Source organism: Camellia sinensis, chromosome 2, assembly GCF_055761805.1.
Source record: "Camellia sinensis isolate YWXY chromosome 2, ASM5576180v1, whole genome shotgun sequence".
NCBI lineage: Eukaryota > Viridiplantae > Streptophyta > Magnoliopsida > Ericales > Theaceae > Camellia > Camellia sinensis.
The window spans coordinates 160,126,817-160,150,565 of NC_138962.1; the positions used below are offsets into that span (position 1 = coordinate 160,126,817).

At 34.4% G+C, this 23,749-nt stretch overlaps 1 long non-coding RNA gene across 1 annotated transcript; it reads right to left on the reverse strand.

The window, feature by feature from the left end:
- Nucleotides 1-1,148: 1,148 nt before the first annotated feature.
- On the reverse strand, nt 1,149-6,071 carry LOC145819721 (uncharacterized). Its single transcript, XR_014360488.1, has 4 exons — nt 5,936-6,071; nt 5,342-5,468; nt 2,389-2,511; nt 1,149-2,064 (listed from the first exon to the last, which is right to left on the reverse strand). It is a non-coding gene; the product is annotated as an uncharacterized LOC145819721 (long non-coding RNA).
- Between the last annotated feature and the right edge of the window lie 17,678 nt (nt 6,072-23,749).

Here is a 23,749-nt window from a genome sequence, read left to right on the forward strand (position 1 = left end):
AACTTGGACACTTGGACATTCGGACCCTCTTGCATTAGGGCAAATTGTAATATTGCGTATGTCTTCCAACCCCTATTTCTTTCTTCCTTTTATTTATCCGTTTATAATGGTAGCATCTTGTTTTACATTTTTCATGTCATTACCATGTTTAAAATATCCATTTTCACATACATTTGGTTCGGTACATCATTCTAACTTTGTGGTTATTTCTTATCCATTCGAATATGTGCTTAACTGCATGCTATCAAATTGATTCACGTGCCATGCTAATAGCCAATCCTATTAATTGTATGTTGTATGCGTTGCATTAGTCATGTTGCATTGTTTAGGACCATGCATTCTTTCTAACTATTTTCTTTCTTTTGGCTCGCCTCGGCTACTTGGGGTAAGCATTTTTTTGCTTTAGCATATTGTATGTGTGCGATTGTTGCCATGTCAAGCATGATTACCATGTGACTAAATTCTTAGTTGATATACTTGTTTGAATGCCCGTGGATGAAGGCCTTTTTGCTTTGGGATGATTTGATGAATATAAATATGAGCCCACTTTTTCAAGTGGCACATATTCAAGCACTTTTCAAACAAACACGAAATCAAAGCGTTCCAAATTTTGCGAAGTAGTCTATACATGTGTGCCTCACATAGTAAAGATAGCATAAATAATAAGAACAAGAGCATATAATGTACATAAAAATCACATCATGATTAGTAGAGGCCGATCTTTGATCGGGTGAGTGGGGTGCTTAATTCATGACCTTCCCTTTTCATACCTAAGTTCCCGAGCTGAGATACTTTGGTGATGACGGATAAGTGGCCTTTGGCACGAGTCACGGGTTTCCTAAATTTTCCAAAAATATTTAGGTGGTGACTCTGAAATCTGGCAATGTAGTCCATTTTTGACATTTTTGATTCAAATCGATTTTCCAAAAGATTTTTCAGATTTGGACTCATTTGTGTTTATCTATTTCAATTGTACTTGTGAAAATAGATTTAGAACTATGGGAGTCTGAACTGTAGGGCTAATTGTCTCCGAAAGGAGCATGAAAAGCGAGCTACACAAGTATATAACATATACTCTATATTTTCTCAAGTTCAAGAAACACCACAAGAATTAACACTTTTGCCGACCAAAAAATTGATCGCTAAAAGCCCATTTTTGGTCGGTAAAAGTTATCCGCGACCAATTTTTTTGGTCGCTACTTTGGTCGCCAATTGAGGGTCGGCAAAAGTAATTCGCGACCAAAATTTTGGTTGGTCGGGAAAAGTCGGATTTGCCGACCAAATTTTTGGTCGCAAAATATATCATGACCGCGACTAATTCATTTAGTCGTGAAAACACTTTGGTCGCGAAAAGTGATATTTTCCCGACCAAATATCTTAGTCGCCAATTGACACATTTCGCGACCAAAAAATTTGGTCGCCAATTATCACATTCAACGACCAAAAATTTTGGTCGCCAATCGTGACATTCCGCGACCAAAAAATTTTGGTCGCCAATCGTGACATTCCGCGACTAAAAAATTTTGGTCGCCATTTGTTACTTTTCACGACCAAAACTTTTGGTCGGCAAAAGTGAGATTCCACGACCAAGTACTATTTTGGTCGGCAATACATGTATTTTTTGCGACCAAAACTCTTGGTCGGCAATTGTCATGTTTTGCGAAAAAAAATTACTGATTCAATACAGTGGTAAACCCAACAACTACTGAGAAAAATTTTAACTACAGGAGAAAAATTGGTCACTTCATTCAGCAAAAGGATTTCTTTTTATAGATATACAGAGGGGATTTTCATGGATTTTGATGTAGAGCTGCATATGTTGCAAAACATCTGTTGTGTAATTGCAGTTTACATTCCTAAAACAATATAGCTGAATCTACATGCCACAAGGACAACCGCTTTTAACCATTTAAAGACTATGGCCCTTCTATCAAAATTTCACTGGTACAACATTATCCTCAATTTACAGGGAAGAAAAGTATGCATTACCTGTGTGTTGTTTTTAACACTCATCATCAGAACAGAAAGATGCCCAATGCTGAATTCCTCTTCCTCATTCTTGACCTGTCACAGACAGTTTCAAACAAATTTTATATCATAAAAGGAGCATAGAGGCAGAAACTACAGCAAATAAAAAATGTAAACAATAAATTAAAAAGTCTATTTAGCAGGAAGATGAAAAATGATGGGTAGGTCAAATTATACATTTATATATAGCCCTCCACGTGCAAAAATATATTACAGTAATTAAAACAAAATGCTTCCTGCAAATAAAAAATTTAATTAGAAAACACATTCAATACACACTTCACAACTTACATTGGTCCCTCCCAAGGTGTTTGGGGCGTTCCCCGAGCCGTCTAATATATTTAGGGTTATAAAAATTACCTAATAGACTGAGCATAGATTTTCTAATTAGAACTCAGAAGCTCTCTCTTTAAATCCATGTATTGTCCGGTACTGTGATTGGCCTTTGTGTGAGATGCCAAACCATTTTCCAAGTTAAATGACCTGCAAAAAAATTTTGAGCAGGGAAAATTGAGATACTATAGCAGTATTAGTTATTGTTTTTTCTTTCTTTTACTTCAATGCATAAGAGATAACCCTCTAGGACTAAACACAAAAGATAAAGTATAACAAACATGTAGACCATAAAAACTGAAATGGTCCCAAAACTTCGACTAAAAAGTAAAACATATAGGTGACACAAAATCAAAAACTATTGCAAACAAAAAAATAAAAGATAAATTTATTATTAAAAATTAAATTTAAAAAAAAGAAAGAAAGAATATACATTTGTACTTAGTTTAAACAAATCACAAGTGAACAAATCTAAATACTTGCAGCCTAGCACATAGGCTTTTAACATGGAGATCATTAACACAAGCATCACCATCATCATCATCCAATCCAAGACAATATTTGATGATTCTTTGAACTGGCAATCCTTTGGAACCAATAATGGCATTCCACAGGGAGGACAACAGTGTATCCTTACTATCAAGATGAAAAAAAGTGCCCAATCTCATCTTTTTTTTCCTTTTTTTCTTTTAAATGTTATAATTGTCCTTTTTATTCCTTTTTTATCTGTTATTCCACAGGGAGGACAACATTGATATTTTTTTTTATAGATATATCTAGAAATAGCAACAAAAAAGATGATAAGACCTAAAAAAAAAAAAGTAGAAAAACTAACCTCTAAACGATTGTTCAAATTGTGTAATTGTCAATTACTACCGATCTCAAATAACAAAATGAAGACTGAATTATGATACAATATGACAGAAAACACCTTTAATCAAAGGACTTAGGCTGATTCAGAATGAATTTATACAGAGAAAACTTGAGAAACCAGCACTGTCTTCGATTTGAATTTGAAACTAATACACAAGGCAAGTTATAAACTTGTTGAAAAAACTAATACCTATTACAGTAGCATGATAGAATTTTTTTCATGAGTTGCCACTGAGCATAAAAATTCACGTTAACAAATCAGACTCAGCGGACATTCATAGCTTAGCAAAGGATAGGTGTAGCCATGGGATGGCCATCAACTTCCAACATATTACAAGATCAGAATTTAAATCTTTATTCAGGTAAACAAAACATATTTTCTTCTCTTAAGAAAAATGTTAGAAATAATGATACAGAACCTCGCCTGAAGTAGCATCCCAAAGATTAATAGGATGATCACGAGTGGTACTTGCAAACACACATGTAACTGGATCTGAAATCTTAACCATTATAGCAGTTAAACTTTCATTATAGTATTATTACTTACTGTAAATCCATCTCACATTAATGGACTACAGAGTACTTTTTTATAGAACTCCCTTAACAAGAAAGGTAAGAGATGAACCCGACGCAGACATATATGGGTACCAGCAGAAATCATAAATAGGGTCCCCCTTATTCACAACAAGATTTGCAATATAAGAATCTGCAACTGTTTTAAAACCATAGGAGAAGTATAATGAAAAAATAAACCTGCCTAAATTTAGCTTAGTAATAAAGCAACATCATGAAAAACAATGACAACAGTGAGAAAAATGCTGTAGTACCAAAACCATTAAGAAGGGCATTTGGTATCAATTGATTGACAAAAGTTTTCACTCTAAAATCAAGAATAGACTTAAACAAGCTTACCTACATCAGCAACAAAAGAACAAGAATTTTCATGATAGACACTTCCAGCATCTGGTCTAAAGAGGAAGAAATAATAAAGTCATAAGATATATTGCATGCCATAAATCAATTAAAATACCAAGTTGCAACAGAAGTCCAAGAAGCACCATTCTTAACTGTCAGATTAGAGTGATCTTATCACATTATTCAACTGCCTGCATCATTACCAAAGCCATGGCACAAACTCTACTTGAATTAACTCAACAAACATTGTCCCAACTATGACCAAAGCATGCAAATCAAATTATCTCTAAACTTGAAATTCAAGATTACAAATGAAATGCATCAGTACAGTTTATAAAGCTAACCTTCAAAAGGGAACCTATCAACCGAATCGACTCACCTAAACTCAAATTTTCACATTTTTTCACCAAGAATATATATATATATATATATATATATATATATATATATATTGAGATGACAAAACCCTGCTATTTGGATCTCCACTAAAAACTTTTAGCTTGCCTCATTTTTGCAAGGTTTAAAACCCATTACTGATATTGAAAAATTTATCCAATTCCAATACCAATAGCCATTGACTCGATTCTCGATGTTATCTTTATTCAATGAATTTAGATTACTCCTGATTTTATAAACTTCAGACCAATTTGAGGTGAAATTTAAAAAAATAAAACAAAGGACAGGCCTAAGGCTAAGGAATGGTGCACACACATTCTTTAGTAATGAAGTCATTTTTGGGTTTGGAACCGAAAGCAACTAAGAATATGAATATAAATGACCAATGATAACAAACTAGAGTTTAGTTTCTCACTTAATGGCAAGAGTTCAAGTTCTTTATCACCTAGCAACAACAAATGATAATACGCTTTTGAGCCTTTTGACAATTTCTTGAATAATACGCTTGAAAGATCCACCTCTTAGTAAAGCAAATAAAGCTAAAATTAAGCTTGTACAAGTTCACATGTTACAAATTTGAGAACTATTCTAGAAACTATTTTCAAAATACACATAATTCATATATAGGTTTAGATACGCATAAAAATTATGAATGTAGAAACAAATTAAACATCTTGTGCTTTATTTATCTCACTCTGTTTTTAGTGCTTATGAGGCCAATTGACCTTTAAACTTTACCAGCAGCAAAGGGAATGCATATCATGAAGAAACAAGTACAACTTAGAGGGAAAATCACCTGGTTCCCGTAGACTCTGGAAATCTGTTCCAAGATGCTTTGTGTGAGAGTATTTAGTATACATATATCATTCTTTGAATGAATCTACCAGATCAAGGAGAGGTTGAGAAACAGAGTCTTCATTTGACTGGCAAAGCAGTGGACATGGAAAAAGTAATGCAACTGTAAGAGAGTGAGAGAGAGTGTGTGTAGTCACAACATCAAACCCACAAAAAACCTAATGAACCCATAAAATTAAAATCCATAATTTCAATTCAAACACAATAAACCCATAATTTCACAAAACTAAAATCAAACCCACAAAACTAAAATCAAACCCATTTTGGACATCAAGATTTAATTAATTTCGTACAAATCAAACACTTCAACCAAACCCATTTACGAAATCAACACAAGAATAAACCCTAGATGAAGTGTGAGAGATAGGGAAATATGGGAAGGGAGAGAGAGAGAGAGATGACCCGAGAGGGAGAAGATCCAGATTGACAGAGAAGGAAAGAGAGTGATCGAGGTATACAGAGTGAGAAATAGAGAGAAATACAGACCTCGAGTGAGAGAGAGAGAGAGAGAGAGGGACCGAGAGTGAGAGAGTACCTGTGAGGATGTGACGGTGGCGGCGGCAAGCGACGGTTGCGATGGCGAGCAGTGTTACGGTCTGCACTGCGCTGAGGTGAGGTGAGGTGAGGTAGGGTGAGGTTTGGTGGTCGTATATGTGAGAAGAAGAATCGATTGTTGTATCTGCTTCTGCAGGCGCCAATATATTTTTATTTCCCTTTAAAATATTTAGTAACTAAATTATTTATTGGTGACAACATTGTTTTTTCACTAAAGATAAAAATATTAGCCACAAATATAGTTTTGTCACTAAATGATATTAAAATATTAAAAATTATTGGTGATAAAAATATATTTGCCATTAATAATTTTATAATTGGTGACCAATTTTTTCCTCACCAAAAATCTCAAAATTTTGGTACCCTCCGAAAAAATTAACGTGAAAATCTTTGGTGACAAAAAAATATAAATAATCATGAAAATTAATTTCGTAACCTAATTTTTTTATTATGTATTTAGATAGGTGACAAAATTTTATTTTTGTCTCTAAAAATGGTACATTTGGAGACGAAATATTATTTTTGTCATTAAAAGATACGTATTTCGTGACAAAATTTATTTTCGTCATTAGTTTTCGTCTCTAAAGACTATTTTTGTTGTAGTGAATGGTGGTAGTAGAATGGCGTTTGCAGTAGTAGTGAAGGTGGTAAAGGAGATGGGTGGTGAAAGAGAGAGAGATGAGTGAGAGACAGATAGAGAAGAGAAAGAGAGAGAGAGAGAGAGAGAGAGAGAGAGAGAGAGAGAGACAAAGACAGAGTGATGAACGAGAGAGAGACAAAGTGGTCGCTAAAAGTGCATTTTCTTGTAGTGGATAGATAAATCGAGAGGGAGCTCAGTAAATAGAGAAGACGGAATGGAAAGAGTGAGCAACGCCAACATAGTGGGAGAGAGAGAGAGAGAGAGAAAGAGAAGAGAGAGAGAGAAAGAGGGACAAAAAGATAAAGAGATAGAGAGTGAGAGACAAAAAAAGAGACAAAGAGAGAAGAGAGATGAACGAAAGAGACAGAAAGAGAGATAGAGAGAAGAGAGATGAGCGAGAGAGACATAGAGAGAAGAGGGATAAACGAGAGGGAGAGAGAGAGATAGAGAGAAGAGAGATGAGCGAGAGAGACAAAGAGAAATGAGAGAGATAGAAAGGAGAGAGATGAGCGAAGAGACAGGGAGAGAAAAGAGATGAGAGAAGAGATAGATGAGTGAGAGACACAGAGAGAGAGAGAGACAGATAGACAGAAAGAAAAGAGTGATGAGTAAGAGAGAGAAAGAGAAGAGAGAGAGAGAGGAAGATGAAAAAATGGGTGAAAAGATATAGACAAAGAGAGGAGAGAAAAAAAGAGCGAAAAGATATAAACGAGAGAGAGACAGAGAGAGATGAGCGAGAGAGATAGAGAAGAGAGACAAAGAGAGAAGAGAGATGAGAGAAATAGACAGAAGAGAGATGGACAAGAGACACAAAGAGAAAAATAGAGAGAGAGATAGATAGACAGACAGACAGAGAAGAGTGATGAGTGAGAGAGAGAAAAATAAGAAAGACAGAGACACAGAGAGAAAGAGACAGACAGACAGAAAAGAGTGATGAGAGAGAGACAGACAGACAGAGAGAGAGAGAAGAGAGACAGAGACAGAGAGATAGGAAGATGAAAAAATTGGTGAAAAAGTTCCGTGTCTAAAGTCTCCTTTTCTAGTAGTAAGTTGTCTCTATCATTCATGGGTAGAATAGAGGCGCGGATTTGGGAATTGTATATTTTATATAAAAATCAAATTGAAATATTTTATACAATCACACCTATTTAGGGAGTGTGATTAAATATATATATATATATATATATATATAATTACACTTATTTAAAAAGTGTGATGAAAAAGTAGTAATGTATATATAATCACACTTTAATTAAAATGTGTGATTAAAAAATATATATATAATCACACTTTAATTAGAATGTGTGATTAAAAAATATATAAATAATCACACTTTAATTAGAATGAATGGGTAAAAAATATATATATAATCACACCTATTTAAAAAGTATGATTAAAAAGTAGTAGTGTATATATAATCACACTTTAATTAGAAGGTGTGATTAAAAAATATATAAATAATCACACTTTAATTAGAATGTGTGATTAAAAAATATATATATAATCACACTTGTTTAAAAATTGTGATTAAAAAGTAGTAGTGTATATATAATCACACTTTAATTAGAAGGTGTGATTAAAAAATATATAAATAATCACACTTTAATTAGAATGTGTGATTAAAAAATATATATATAATCACACTTGTTTAAAAATTGTGATTAAAAAGTAGTAGTGTATATATAATCACACTTTAATTAGAAGGTGTGATTAAAAAAAAAAATATATATATATATATAATCAAACTTAATTGAAAAGTGACATAAAAAATAAATATTATCACACTCAATCAAATTAAGTGTGATTAAAATATCAATCTAATTTTTTTTATCACACTTTCAATAAAAATGAGATCTTTTTTTTTTTGTCAAAGTGTGATCTTTAACTATTTTTGTAGTAGTGGAGAAACAGAGAGAGCAAGAGACTGAACTTATTTGGGTCTATGTACATATTGATAGAAAATAAATTGGGCGGTAATGTAAGAGTGTATTCCCACAAAAAACATGAATCTGTGTTTTTGAAATTGTTTAACTTTATTGTCGACAAAATGTTTTTTGGTCCCTAAAAATAAGTATTTTGCCGACCACATTTTTGGTCGGCAAAGATCAAAGTAAAAAAATTTCATTAATATTTGGCGACGAAAATATTAGTCGCAGAAAAGGAACCTTCGCCGACAAATCTTTTTAGTCGCCAAATCTCAATCAACGTCGACTAAAATATTTGTCGCTAAATGTATTAATTTGGCGACTAATTTTTTTGGTCGCTGAAAATATGTTTTTGGCGACCAAATTTTTGGTCGCTAAAGAAAAAAATAATTTTTGGCGACCAAAAGACCATAGTAGTCGCAAAAAAAAATACCTTCGCCGACAAATATTTTTAATCGCCAAATCTCAATCAACGGCGACTAAAATATTAGTCGCTAAAAGTACTAATTTGGCGACTAATTTTTTTTGGTTGTTGAAAATAAGTTTTTGGCGACCAAATTTTTGGTCGCTAAAAAAAATGTGACCTTCCGCGACCAAATTTGTAGTTGGTCGGCAAAAGCATACCACTTTCTGCGACCAACTCATTTTTTGGTCTCCAAAATATAACATTCTGCGACCAATAATATTTGGTCGCCAAAAATAATGATCATTCGCGACTAATTAGTATTTGGTCACCAAATGTCATTTTTTTGCGACCAAAATTTTTTTGGTCGACAAAAGTGATCGGCAATTGTGTAAATTCTTGTAGTGAAATCACAATTCAAAAATCATACTTTTATAATTAAAATCATAACTTGATTTTAAAATACATTCTTGAAACTTTCACAAATAATATATACTAACTCTTGTGGGTCTTTTCTTAAATCCAAAACAAGGATTTTAAACGAAATAAACATAACAGTGGGACCAGCCCATTAAACTACAATCTGGGGGAAAATTAAAATTAAACCAAAACATCCAGGTTTAAAAATTAAACCAAAAAGTCAAAGTTGGACCAAAAAATTAAACTACACCAACTTAACCATAAGTTGACCCATATATATAACTAGGCATATATTTGGGCCCATTTGCAATTAAGTTTTTAAACGAAATCTACTTTCCTGCCAGATTAACGTTACTGCAAACAACACGTTCTTTGACGGTACAAGCATCCAAACGTGACCATACACAATAGATAGTTGATTGAAATTACTAATAATGACAACTAAAATTAGAGATTTCAGTTCAACGGCAATCAATACTCATGGGAGTCATATAATAATAAGATTTAAATTTTCAAAATAAGAAAATTTCCTTAATTTTCCTTTTCTAACTTCAGAGTCGTATTATAAAAAGATTATGCATATCAACTTTCAGATATATACACAGACATATAAGATTAGCTATATAAACAATTTAATAAAACTTTCAAACAAATCATATTAACAATATCCTACAAAACTTAAAAGTTTCATGTAAATTGATAATATGTAAATAAAATAACAAAATCAAGTGTTTCACAAATAACATGTAAAATGTTGCAGAAATAAAAGTTGACCCAAGTTCTATCACGAACACTGAAGCCACAAAGATTCTACTTTCTGAATTACTCATTGATTGTAAACATATACCAACAAAAATTATATCTATTATGCAATAGAGAAAGAAAAACTTAAAGGTTTATAACAGTTTCTTTCGTGGCATACTAATTTCAAAACAGAATATAAAATACTAAGGTGCTGTTTGGTAACACTTACGTTTTCAGTTTTCTGTTTATATTTACAAAATTTTAAAAACTCAAATAAAAACTTGTTTGGTAAAATTTTTGATTTATAAATCAGTGGTCTCAGTTTATAAATTTGGCCAAAAAATGAAAACACAAAAAATGTGTTTCCATTTTGAGTTTTCAGTTTTTTTTTTTTTATCACCCAACACTAGCCACCACCCACCACCATTTTCCACCACCGTCTTCTGCCACCACCACCACCCACCACCCACCACTCACCTGCCATCCACCCGCCACCACCCACCACTCACCACTACCATCCACCGCCCGCCACCACCACCTACTTGCCACCACCACTCACTACCCACCTGCCACCACCACTATCCACCACTTGCCACCACCAACCACCCATCACCACCAGTCACCTGCCACTCACCCGCCGCCACCACCCACCACCCACCACTACCACCACCACCACCATTACCCACCCACCTGCCACCACCACCCGCCACCCGCCACCACCACCCACTCGTTACCACCTATCACCCGCCACCGTCACCCACCCACCCACCCACCCACCATCCGCCACCTACCCGTCACCACCTGCCATCCGCCACTCACCTACCACCCCCACCCGCCGCCACCACCCCCACCCGCCACTGTCACCCACCACCCGCCATCCGCCACCACCCGCCACTACCACCCACTCGTTACCACCCACCACCCGCCACCGTCACCCACCCACCCACCATCACCACCTGCCACCACCTAGCACCACCCGCCACCGTCACCCATCCACTCACCACCACCACCACCCGCCACCTACCCGCCACCACTACCCACCTGCCACCACCACCCACCACCCGCCACCACCACCACCAACTCGCTACCACCCGCCACCATCACCCACCCACCCACCACCACCACCACTCGCCGCCACCACCACCCACCACCCATTGTCACCACTTTGCACCACCGTCTTCCGCCGCCACTTGCTACCACTCGCCATTTCTCACTCTTTTTTATATTTTAAATTCTTTTTAAACATTTTGTCAATTACCAAACGCGTTTGTAGTTTATGTTTTTCTAAAAATAAACAAAAAATAAACCAAAACCAGTTTATAAATTTTTTGTAAATATAAACTGAAAACGTAAACGTTACCAAACACACCCTAATATCTTACAATTTGATTTTCATCAAATGCATACATATATATCTTGTTTCATGTTGATTAGAATTTAATGCTTTTATATTAATTCACCAAGTCAAACCCCTTCACCACTAATGGTTACAAAAACAAACGGCTACCTCCTCTTATACTAAGGACACGACATGAAGATCAAGAGATACACCTACATGCCTAGTTAGAAACTTTCTAGTAAAAGAGAATACAAATACCTTAAACCATTTATTAAGTGACCTTTTTGAATGAGTGAACAACCCAAACCTTTTGATCACAACATTAGAACCATCATGAGGTGAACTGATTCCGTATCCGATTCCTTATTGACTTAAAGAGCATTCCTGTATCCAAACCGATTCCTTTAATTAACACCTTACCAATATTGAAAGGAGGTCAATACTTTGTTGTTAATCATATTTTGGCATAAACATTTATTTTCTTCCATCTCTTAGCGAATATTGTCTTAAGATTGTTGGTGCAAATTTGGTAAATGTGATAGAATGAGATAAAACATAAAATAATTAGTATTGCTTCAAGGCGCGTTACAACGTTGTTTTCCTTAAGACGATATTCGCCCCCACCAATTCTGTGAAATATGGTGTGCACTGGGTTACCTGCGAATTGACCTCTAGGATACAATGAAGCCCAGTCTAAAGACTGATGTCTGACTACGGTATGACGAACAAAATCAGATCATGAATACCTTTGGATTTTTCTAATCCACCGAGTATAGAGGAAAATAACAATATGAATGTTAGAGAGAAATTTCATAGATTTCATTTGGATGATTTCTATATAATTGCCAACCCATTCCGCCTTTATATAGACATGAGGTTGTCCCTTAGATCAAATGTCGTGTCCTTTAGATTCAAAAGTGGCATCTTTTAAATCTAAGAGGCACGTCTTTTGGTTTAAATCCAATAGTTACAACCCATGGTTTAAATCCAAAAGACACACTTTTTTTGTTTAACTCAATAATTACACCTTTTGTTTAAATCCAAAAGTCACATCTCTTTAATCATTCATATAACTATATTATACATTAAATATAAATAAATATATTATGAAAATGTTCTAATATCGTGGTGGATCGCCAGGAGCGAGCCCCATCCGCATAAGCTCTCTCTACCAGTGCAACAGAAGCCCCACTATTTCTCTCTAGCTGTAAGGCTTTTTTAGCTTCTCGGTAGTGTCCTTGCAGTCGGAGTCGGACTATTGCTTGCTTCTGCCCTTGGGTGTACTACGGGTATTCGTCCTCTACTTTTTGAATTTCCCAAATTATAGTGTATTCTACTCTTGCTTTGAAGTGTCGATCGAACGAATGTAGGTTCATCGGTACAACACTCATTTTCTCTTTTTCTTGAAAGCGATAAATCCCCATAAGTTGAAATCAATCTCTGACGATGAGTCGCTATTGGTTGGGGCCATCCTACGGTAAAGAAAAGGGTTTCATTATTAATATTTTTTTAATGTTGATATAATAATTAATTAAATAATAGTGTTATGATAATACATTAGTGTGTAAGGCAAAAGGTAACTAGAGTTTTAAGTAGGGCTGGCCCTGAATTTTTGAGGGGCCTAAGGCGAAATAAAAACGGAAGCCTATATTCACAAAGAAAAAAAATCACCCTGTTTGGTATCACCGTCGTTGATTGATATCAAAATGTATTCATACAAAAAAAAAAAAAGTTACCAAAATAAGAAAAAATTTATTCAATTAAAATGTATTGGATAGATATTGAATTAATTGTTATTTATTAAATATGTTGTTTATGAGTGTGGTTGCATTGTTGTTGGTTGAATATATTGTGTATGAATGTGATTGAGATTGAATTAATTGTTTATTCCACTAAAATCTAATAAAGAAAAATGATAAAAAAAAAAATTAGGGCAAATTTATTATTCTACTAAAATTAGATAAAGAAAGAGGGTAAAAAAAAAAAAAATTAGGGGGCCTATTTTGGGCCACCAACACTTTGTATGTGTATGTGGTGTTTCTTATTTAAGAGCCACCAACATTTTGTATATATTTTAATTTCAATTAGGCCAAACCACACATATAAACAAATATGGGCCTAACAGAATATTTTTGGGTCTTTTAGATTGGCCCTAAAACAACAAAAATAATTTGGGCGTATTTATATTTGTAATATACTATAATACTTTTCAAAATTTGGGGGCCCTATTTTGGGCCAATTTTTTGGGGCCTAGGGCACAGGCCTCAATGGCCTTAACCCAGGGCCAGTTCTGGTTGCAAGTCGGGTCACATGAGTTAAAGTGCTAAACCTAGGCTCTGATACCAAGTTGTGACGCCCTAAATTTTGGGTACATCAAGGTAACATAACAAAATAAAATAGTAGAGCTTAACTAGTGGCCACATGATATATTACAGATAATTAAGTACAAAATAAAATATTAACGACTAAAATAAAAATATTAATTATAGACATAAGTTTTTAAGTCAATAATTACAAAGCAAAAGTTTTGATTACAAAAAGTGCCTAAAACGGAGGCAAATAACCCAATTCCTAAGGCAACCAGGTCTTTTCAAAGTTTTCAGGGAATCCGTCATTGGCATAGAATTCGTCTTTACTTGACATAAAACATCATGAGCTTGGAATGCCCAGTAAATTCAGATGCACCCAAAACTCTCAACTGATCTAGCACAAGCATAAAATTGTCCAACAATAAACACTTTAATCAACTAACAGTGATGAAATAACAGAATTAACAAATTAAAAAGTTAGTAAGACCACTAGAATCCCCCAAAGAGATTCATCCTCTTAACACAAGAATGGACTTAGATTATTTGGTACCTCATCTTTTGCTGCTTTGCAGACTTTATCCCTGATGCTTATAACGGTTATATGCCGCATAGTGCCAACCGAGGACCTTAAAAGAGACGATTATAATCACAGGTCAACACCCGAAATGTCCCCTTATCTCACCAAATAACAAAGTGTTGCATAGAGTCCGAATACAATCGAGCCATTCAAAGGCCACACACCGACCACTTGCGCAAGACTTAACTCAATTGGTAACAAGTTCATCACAACCTATTTCATCAATATATGTTGATATACCATTTCAAAACATTAACAATGACAAACCCATTACCAATCCCTTAATGTTTTTTGTTTATTAGGTGTTTTAAAAGGCAAGTTAGTCATATTTGAGCATAAACATATTTGAGTCATACACATGTGAGGAAGTATAACGGTTTTGGTTTGGACCCGACCCATTTCTTGCTTTTGAATTCGAGAATCCATGTACTTAATTGTTGTTCATCTCATTTTCATCTTGTTACTAGTTGAGTTTGGTTATTTGGGAGTTGTGGTTGCGTTTGAAACAGGTTGGGGAGTTAGTTTTTCATAGAGTTGTTGCCTAGATTTTTGCATGTTCACTCGAGTGGTCTTTTTTACTCTCGAGCGATCTTTTACAGTCTGCAAAATTACTGGAAGCATGGTATCTTCACTCAAGCGGTCTTTTGCAGGTCTGAACGTTTGGGAGGGGGTCATTGTGCGCTCAAGCGGTGGTTTTTATCGCTCGAGTGGTGTCACTTATTGTGTCTGACGCTCGAGTGGTGTTTTGGCTGCTTGAGCAGTCTGTGCATATATCAGTCTGAGAAAAGGTCATTTTGAGTCATTGTTTTATCTCTGTTTCTCTCTCTCTAAATATTTCAAAACCCTAAAATTTTATCTCTCTCTCTAGTTCTTACATTCTAGCTCTAAATACTTCTAATCCATTGCTTTTCTCACCCTAGCCCTTTGGAGAAAAAGGTTGAGCATGTTGAGGGCTTTGTTCTAATTGGAGGAGTTATCGTTTTTAGCTTCACTAAGTTTCTACCTTTTGCTCTCTCTTGTCTTCTACTTTGAGGTAGGGATTTCTTCAACATTCAATATGATTTTTAGCTTAGTTATTTGCTTTTGAAAAAAAGTTAGTGATTTGGGGATTTTTTTGGGTAAACCTGGGGATTTTTTTGGGTAAAGCTAGGGTTTGATTTTGAATTTAAAAGAAGGGTTTTCCAAATGGGTTCTTGAAAAAGGTTGTGGGGATGTGTTTATGGTTGATATATGTTAAAATGGTAGATATCCTTTCTTAAAATTGATTTTGTAAGTAAAGGGAGTTTTGTTCTAAACTTTTGGATATTTGGATTTGTGAAAGGAAATGGAAAATGATGTTGGGTTTTAGAAGATTGGAACAATGTTTATGTTGATGATGATGGTGGAGTTGGATATGTAATATCACTCCAATTGTAAAATGATGGAATTATATCTTTTGATTGGAAACAATCTATTGTATAGAAATATTTGTTTTCGGCTATTGGTGGAGGATAACTTTGATTATTGCAGAAATTGCATAAGGAATAGGTTAAATTGAAACAAATTTCTCATACATCTTGCATTGAGCATCGTTTTATATTAAACATTGAAAATGTATTGATTTTGAGAAAAAGGATTGAATACCTTAGTGAACTTGGTTAGGGGGTGTTTTTGTGGTTATGATGTTAGCCTGTTTGTCCTTAGTGAAAGTCCAAAAACCCGCGTGGTTAGGTGCCGATCCTTCCAGTTAGTACCGGTAAAATGACTTTGGTAGTGCTTGTATAGCCTACTGGTAGACATGTACCTAAAGATTCCTAGTGCTTTGTATCCACTGCCCTATTTTCTGTTATAAAGGGATTATTTTTATGAATTGATATATAATCTAGTATTGCATTGTTTTGTGATGGAAAATGTGGAACGTTTGACAAATGCAAGCATGTGCATTCACCTTATGACTTTGTTAAGATTCATATATTGTGTTAAAGTATCTTTACTGGGTTTTGGTTCACCCTATGTGGAAAATAACTTTCAAGTACTGATGATATTCCTCCACCAAGGAAGTAGCTTGGGAGAACTTGGAGCCAAGGGTTTCATTTTGTTTATTTGATGTAATTATTTTTGTTTAAACCTCGAGCTTTACTTGTATTGAGTTAAACTCATTTTGTTGTACCCAAGCATCGACTTAGAAAGATATAACCATTAGGGCATATAATTAGTTGGTTTTACTTTTACTTTAAATTCATGTGTCCAAGTCATATGCTATAGATTCAGAATCTAGGATTTATGAATATATATCACATATGTCATCTTTTATATTAATCAAAGTTTTAAATGGAATAGAAGTAGTGATATTATTGATCATTTGTTAGTAATGTTTTGAGATGGGTTATTATTATTTCTTTTGGGGTGTTATAGGAAGTATAATATAGAAAAAAGTATACAAAACATGACAAAGCAAGAAATTAATAACAGGAATGCTAATAAAACATTTGAGGGAAAACAAGCATTTAAACTTTTATTTCCAAATTTTTTTAGAATAGTTAGAATGGCAAGAAAAATATGGCGAACATACTTCTAGGTCTAATTAGGGGTGAAACTCAATAAAAATATAAAACAAGAAGTCTACGTTGATCTCCAATTTGTAGAATTAGCATACCACAACCAAAAATTAATAATTATGCATTTTACCAAACTCTATCCAGAATTGATACCCTTTAGGAAAAATAGATCTTCTCTCAAACTACTCCATCACTTTTGCTCAAATAATTTTTTTTTTGGAAATAGGACTTATGATTCTAAATTTTTACATAAGAACCAACATGAGATGATTTTTCTAGAATTTTATAAAAAATGCAAGAAGTGGACTATTTTTCTGGAATATAGGACCAAATATTTTTTTAAAAAAATTGTTTAGGCTATAAAAACACATAATTAGGGGCTACCAAAATTTTCTCATGCTCTGCACACCTTAAATATCATCCCCTATAATCAGATTTGGAAAATACGAAAGTTTGATATTTTTTTAAAAAATGAGAAAGCTATAGTAGTGCATGAATTGAGAAGAAAATGCAAGATAGAATTACTTTTTTCATACTAACACTTGAACATAAACACTATGGCCATACATACCAACATTACATAGACTCAAGAAACATACTAGGACGTTGAGTAAGAAAAGGTAAAAAGATTGGAGAAGAGAAGAGGGGTGTGTGTCTTACCTTGATGCTATGCTTGTTGACTTTTTTTTTCTTCTTTACTCTCTCTTCGTCTCCTTTCTCTCAAATTTTTCTCTAAGTTAGAACTTCTTTTCCTCCCTCTAGGAAATAGCCAAATAGTGTATATATTGAGGGAGAGGAGACACAAAAACATGTGGGAGGTAACACAAGGATAACATTCTCATTCTTTTTCTACTTTTAATACCTTGAGTAAGCAAATTTGTTCGATCCAAGCCATGCTTGGCTTGCCAACTCTCCTTTAAACAATTGATACATAAAATTATATATATGAGGGATACATTATGTGTAACGCCCCTAAAATATTATGAAGGAAAATGGGGATATAGACAAACCCAACATGCAATCTTATCTTGACGGACCAACTCATTCAATTTATATTTTATTTCAGGAAAAGAGTTAACAAAAGAAGTGTTTACATGCGATACACATTTACTCTCTTAAAAGATGAATCCATAGCATGTGCAACAATAAGAAAGAAAAAAAAGAAATTGCCCTGAGGCTACACGTTCCAAGGCTTAAGCTTGGTTACACAAAAGGTCATCAACCAACACATAAAGCCCTTAGCTTGCATTAACATCACACAAAAATGGAGAGCCTCTTGCTCTTAATACATTCCACGCCTTCAACTAGGTGGAGCCACTACATCATTTTCTGCACAATTCCACTATGAGTGAGCACAAAGCCCAGTAGAGATATCTTCACAAAGCATATACGTTTTAAAGCAACCTCATATAGTTATATTAATGCAGTGCTATTCCATGTTCAATTGTCAAAGTTTTACATCTCTTTTGAAATCCATGCAATAGTTCATTTCAAGGTTTATTTTCTTCATAAAAACCAAGATTTTTAAACATTGGGGTAGTAAATACGACTCAGGAAATTCCCCAAGGCTAGTGTTTGTAAGTAGACGTGTCAAGCATTACCAAAATCCTACCTTACCGGCTACTAATCGGAGGGCTTAGGCACCCACACGCGTGTGTTTCTAGTCTTACACCAAGGACACTCTGGCCAACTTAATTTCCCTTTTACACCCCCTAACCGGACTTACCAAACGTATTTAGCCCAAAATTTTTTAATCAACAACAATCGTTTTTCTCAAAATCAAGGATTTTTATCAAAGTTAAGATTTGTAGGTGAACGAAATTTCAAAAATAATGCAAATGAGTCAATGAAAATAGACTACATATAACTATCTCCTTTATACAACATTGCAAACATCTTTTCCATTTGTTCAAGTATAATTTCCACGATTCAAACCCTTCAAAATCATAGCAAAATACAAATCCATGTGACATATGAGATTCCTACATATTCACAATCGATATCCATCATTAATTTTTTTTCAAGGTGCCAACATATACACCTCATATTTCCGTGATTGTTCAATCAAAATTTTCAGTTCCTTTCATACATGCCTCAACAATATAATATCCCAGAAAGGTTTCTTCATATTCTCAAGAAATTTATCATCAATTTCACAAATATTATATCAATTTCACTTTTTCCCAAATTTCCCCAAAATCTAGGGTTTTATCAAAAAGACGATTTTTCCATTTATTTTCAAAACACTACAAGCAAACATCTCCAAATAGTTCATAGCACACCCAAAATAATTTATCTTGGACCAAGTCATGAGAAGGAATGCATTTCTCTAATATTTTTCTAGATTCAACATCCAAAAATCAATCTACACTGGAAAGCTTAATGAGAGGGACAAGCTATGCTAGAAAACATATATATAACTCAAAGAACATCCTTACCTTAAAAGTTTGAGAAGAAACGATGAAAAGTTTCGAAACTAATAGTGTTAAAATATGATCTCCATCACACACTACGTAGCCCTCGATGAGCTCTCCAAAATTAAAGAAGGCACCAAGGTTGAAATCTTAATAGATAGTGAGAGATAAGGAGTAAATGAGGTGGGTTGGAGGGTTTCTAGAGAAAGATGAGAGAAAAAGAATGAGAGTTAATGTAGTGAGACAGTGTGAAGTGAAAAGTGGTGGAAAAGTGTGTAATGTTCAACTTTTGAAGTGATTTGACTAAATTTTCTAAGCTGACAATCGACAGGCAGCTCGAGAGAATAGTTCAATTTTGAAAGATCGCTCGAGCGATGAAACTTGCGCTCGAGCCAAAAATACCCACTTCCAGAAACTCCACACCCTTTGTAAAAGACCACTCAAGCAATGAATACTTCACTTGAGTGGAGAATTCATGCTTCCAGAAGTTTAGACTGCAAACCAAAGTACTGGAAGGTCGGATTCACTGCTTGAGCAACCTAAAGACTACTGGAGCGGTCCCACCCAGAATGTGAGACTAGGAACTACCAGAACAACGATCAACCTTCCCAGTTCCTCTCCAACACCCAAAAGTGCAAGATGACATATCGAAATACACAAGAATGTACCTAACGTAACAACCACAATGGAGAACAGATAACAACACAAACTTCAAAGAGTTAAACAATGAAGATGACATAGAAAGGAACAGAGGTTACCGATAATGTACTCAATAGCTTTAAAGGAGTCAGGACATCACATTATGTAGAAATATACATATAATATTAGGTTGTACAATATATATATATATATATATATATATATAAAGAATTAAGAATATGGGGCCAAAATGCAATGATAAATAAGTGTACGGGCACCAATTGAATTTTTTTTGTAAAAATATTTATTATTAATATATAATTACTAAAATATAGATAGAAAAAAAATAATTTGGATCTTGTGGCACTAATTTGCAAAGAAATACGAGAAACTAGGCAAAAATGGCGTTACTTGGAAACTAGGGCTTTTAAGTGATTAAACAATCTCCTAAGGTCTTAATAATCATAATTAGGTACTAAACCATCAGGATCGATTAGGGTTTAAATGAATTCACCCGCGATGCTTTTAGTTGTAATGTTAAATTTGCGATAAAGCGATAATTCAGGGTTTAAATTGAAATCAATCTAGGATTACAATTTCAAGAGTACTTACAAAAATTGAGGTCTCTACACCATCATTGGCTTGCCATCGAGCTTTCAGATCTTTACTTAGATCTGATTTTTGATCGAGATCCGACGTTGCTAAATGCGCTTTATATGCTAAGCTGTTGTAATGTAAAGATACCACAACTAGCTGTTGTAACGATAAATAGACCTTGAAGGTGATTGGGAACACTTGTTTGATGGTATTTTTTTTTCAATAATACCTCTCTATATAGAGGTTTTCTTCTCTTTTCATTGAGGTTTTTTCCTCCCTGCGGTGAGGTTTATTTTTCTCCTTATGTGGAAACTCATATCATTCATGTGTGGAGGTTCTTTTTTTATTTTTATTTTTTTTATTATCCCTTTTGGAATCTATTTTGTACTTCAATGTACTTTAATTGACGACTTATTGTCAGATGTACAATATATTATTGAGATGTAAATATTAACTTCATCATTTAATTACCAACCTATTCTTCCATAACCTACCAAAAGCAGGAATCAACAGGTTGGAAAGCAAAAGGAAAAGATTGACAACTCACTAAGTGGGAGACAATAAATTGGTATCCATAAGTGTCATCATTTAGAGATTGGTTTTGATATTGTCAAATTTTATCTATAAATAGTTTGTGTATCAGAATGATCATAGTGTGGGAGTTGACAAGAAATAAGGGAGTGTAGTGTTTAAGAGTGCTTAAGAGTGAAACATATTCCTTTCCTTATTTGTTTCAGAATTGTTTGAGTGGTGAAATACATTCTGTTTGTTTTTGGCGTTATAATCCTCTCTTGGTGTTTTATTTGTGAATCATCATCAGTCGTTTACATCGCTTTTCCACCAACAGTGGTATCAGAGCATAGATGAGCCAAGACTAAAGCAGAAAACTTGAAGTTTTCAGTTCTATTTAGAATTCGAAGTTGTCAAAATCAATTTTTGATTACACTAGATTGAGTCTTTATTACACTCGCTCCACGCGTCTTCTCCGCCGGACAGGTAAGATCCGGCCTGGATTTGACCCGACAACCTGGATCTGCCCTAGGACCTGCATAACGCAGTTGAGTTGTGCCGCCAAACGCTAACGCATGCACGCTGACGTCATTAGTTAGCCAACCAAGAGAAATCATCCTGTACTTCATGGCTAAACGTACAGCACAGATATGTCCAAAGTGTTTTGATTTGATCTAGTCCATTCGAAGTCCAATTTCAACAATCCAATAGTTGTTTCTAGATATTTGGATCATTTCAAGTCCATTCGTGGTATCCATTTTTTCAAATTTAGAATCCAAATTTCTGCCTAGCTTAATTTAAAGCACAAAAATCAATCAATGGCCAACATCAACAATTTCTTTTAGCCACGATTTTCAAAACTCAATAAGGAAAACTATGAAAATTGAAGTATTCAAATGTAAGTTCTACTAGCTTTCCAAGATCTGTGGGAATTAGTAGACCGAGGATATGATGAGCCAGCCACTCTAAAAGATGAAGGAAAATTGAATGAAACTCAAAAGATGGCATTAAAAGATTCAGGTAAGAGAGATAAAAAAAGCCTTGTATCTACTCTATTAAGGCATTGATGAGTCATGCTTTGAGAAGATTTTTGCAACAACAACCTCAAAAGAGGCATGAAGTATTCTTTATAATTTACAACGTAGAATTGAGAAGACAATCAAAGTTCGTCTCCAGGTGTTACGAGGCAAATTCGAGATGCTGCACATGAATGACAAGAAGTCAATTTCTGAGTACTTCAACAGAACACTGGCCATTGTTAATTAGATCAGAAGATATGGACAAAAAATGAAATCTCTTCAAGTAATAAAGAAGATTCTATGATCACTCTGTTAGGATTTTTTATCCTAAAGAAATTAATGATTTGTGTTTTAGCAATACCTCTCTTGACAAAATTATTATTGATTCAAAGTGTTTTTTTTTTCCATTATTTCTTTTGTCATTATTTTTATTATAATAATCATTTTCACGTGGTAGTACAGGTGAGGCAAAAGAGAAAATATAATATTTGTGGCTGATTGAGTCTATGAGTTGGCATGAAGTGGGCTAAAGATTTTACTTGATTATTTTAGTCAAAAGTATACAATCTTTGTGGAAGATCTTGTTCGCATTTAATTGATTGCCAAAGCATGAATGGAAAATAAGGTTGCACAACCCAAGAATAAGGCTCTTTGTCGGAATGATTAGTTGTCATAGCTTGAGTAGAAACATGGAAAATTTCATGTGCAAATGTCTAAAAATGCAGTTGAAGCCAACGTGCTTGTTCGCTTCTGCGATTTGGAAAATGCAAAAATCATGCTCTTAGAAGTTTTGTTTCTACGCTCGTGAACAAATAGACTGTGGCCACGATGGTTGTCCTCCTCAGGTCTATTTAAAGCAAGATCTGCTGAGTTATTTTGTATCTCTCATATATTTTTCTAAGGGTTGTCTCCTAAGATCTTCTAAATGTTTCCAATCAAGAGAGAAACTATTTTTTAGAGAGTTTTTTTTAAGAGAAAAAAATTTGTAAGAGAGAAATATTTTCAAGAGTGAACTTTGTAGTGAGATTTTGTTGTAATACTGTCATATTGTGCTTGATGATTCATTAACATCCAGGAGCTTCTAAGATTATCATCAAGTTGTAAAAGTTCTTTATATTTTTCAAAAGTGAACCTTGTTGGTGGATTCCACGATTGTATCTTGTGACTTTGGTGGATTCCAAAGTCGTTTAGTCTAGTGGATTAGACAACCATTATTGTGGATTCTATGGTGGAGTGGATATCCGGTGAAGGACGAGTTGGAGTTACTTGTAGATTGAGTAAATGCATGTGCCCTGGAGTGGCCTTTGTAAGATATCTCTTGTACTACTTTTCTTTTATAGTGGATTATTCGTCTGACCGAGGGCTCGTGATTTTTTATCACAAGTTGGTGTGGATTCCAATTGTGATTTTTTTCATGTAAAAAATCTTTTGTGTTGTGGTTGTAATGTTTTACTCTCTTTCTCTATTTTGATCATGGTTGCATATTTTTTATTGAATAGCCTAAATCGATAATCACGTAAACATGGGACATATCTAGATTTTCCAAAAGCGTGTTTCAATAAATCTAGTGATTTTTTCATTGGTATTAGAGTGGGTCACTCGTACTTTGTTTTTTCAAAGCTATAGGAGCGTGATCTTTTAACCATGATTATTGATTATGCATTCAATCTCTTATCGTCCTCTTTTACTTGACGGAACCAACTATAGTTTTTGGAAAGCTT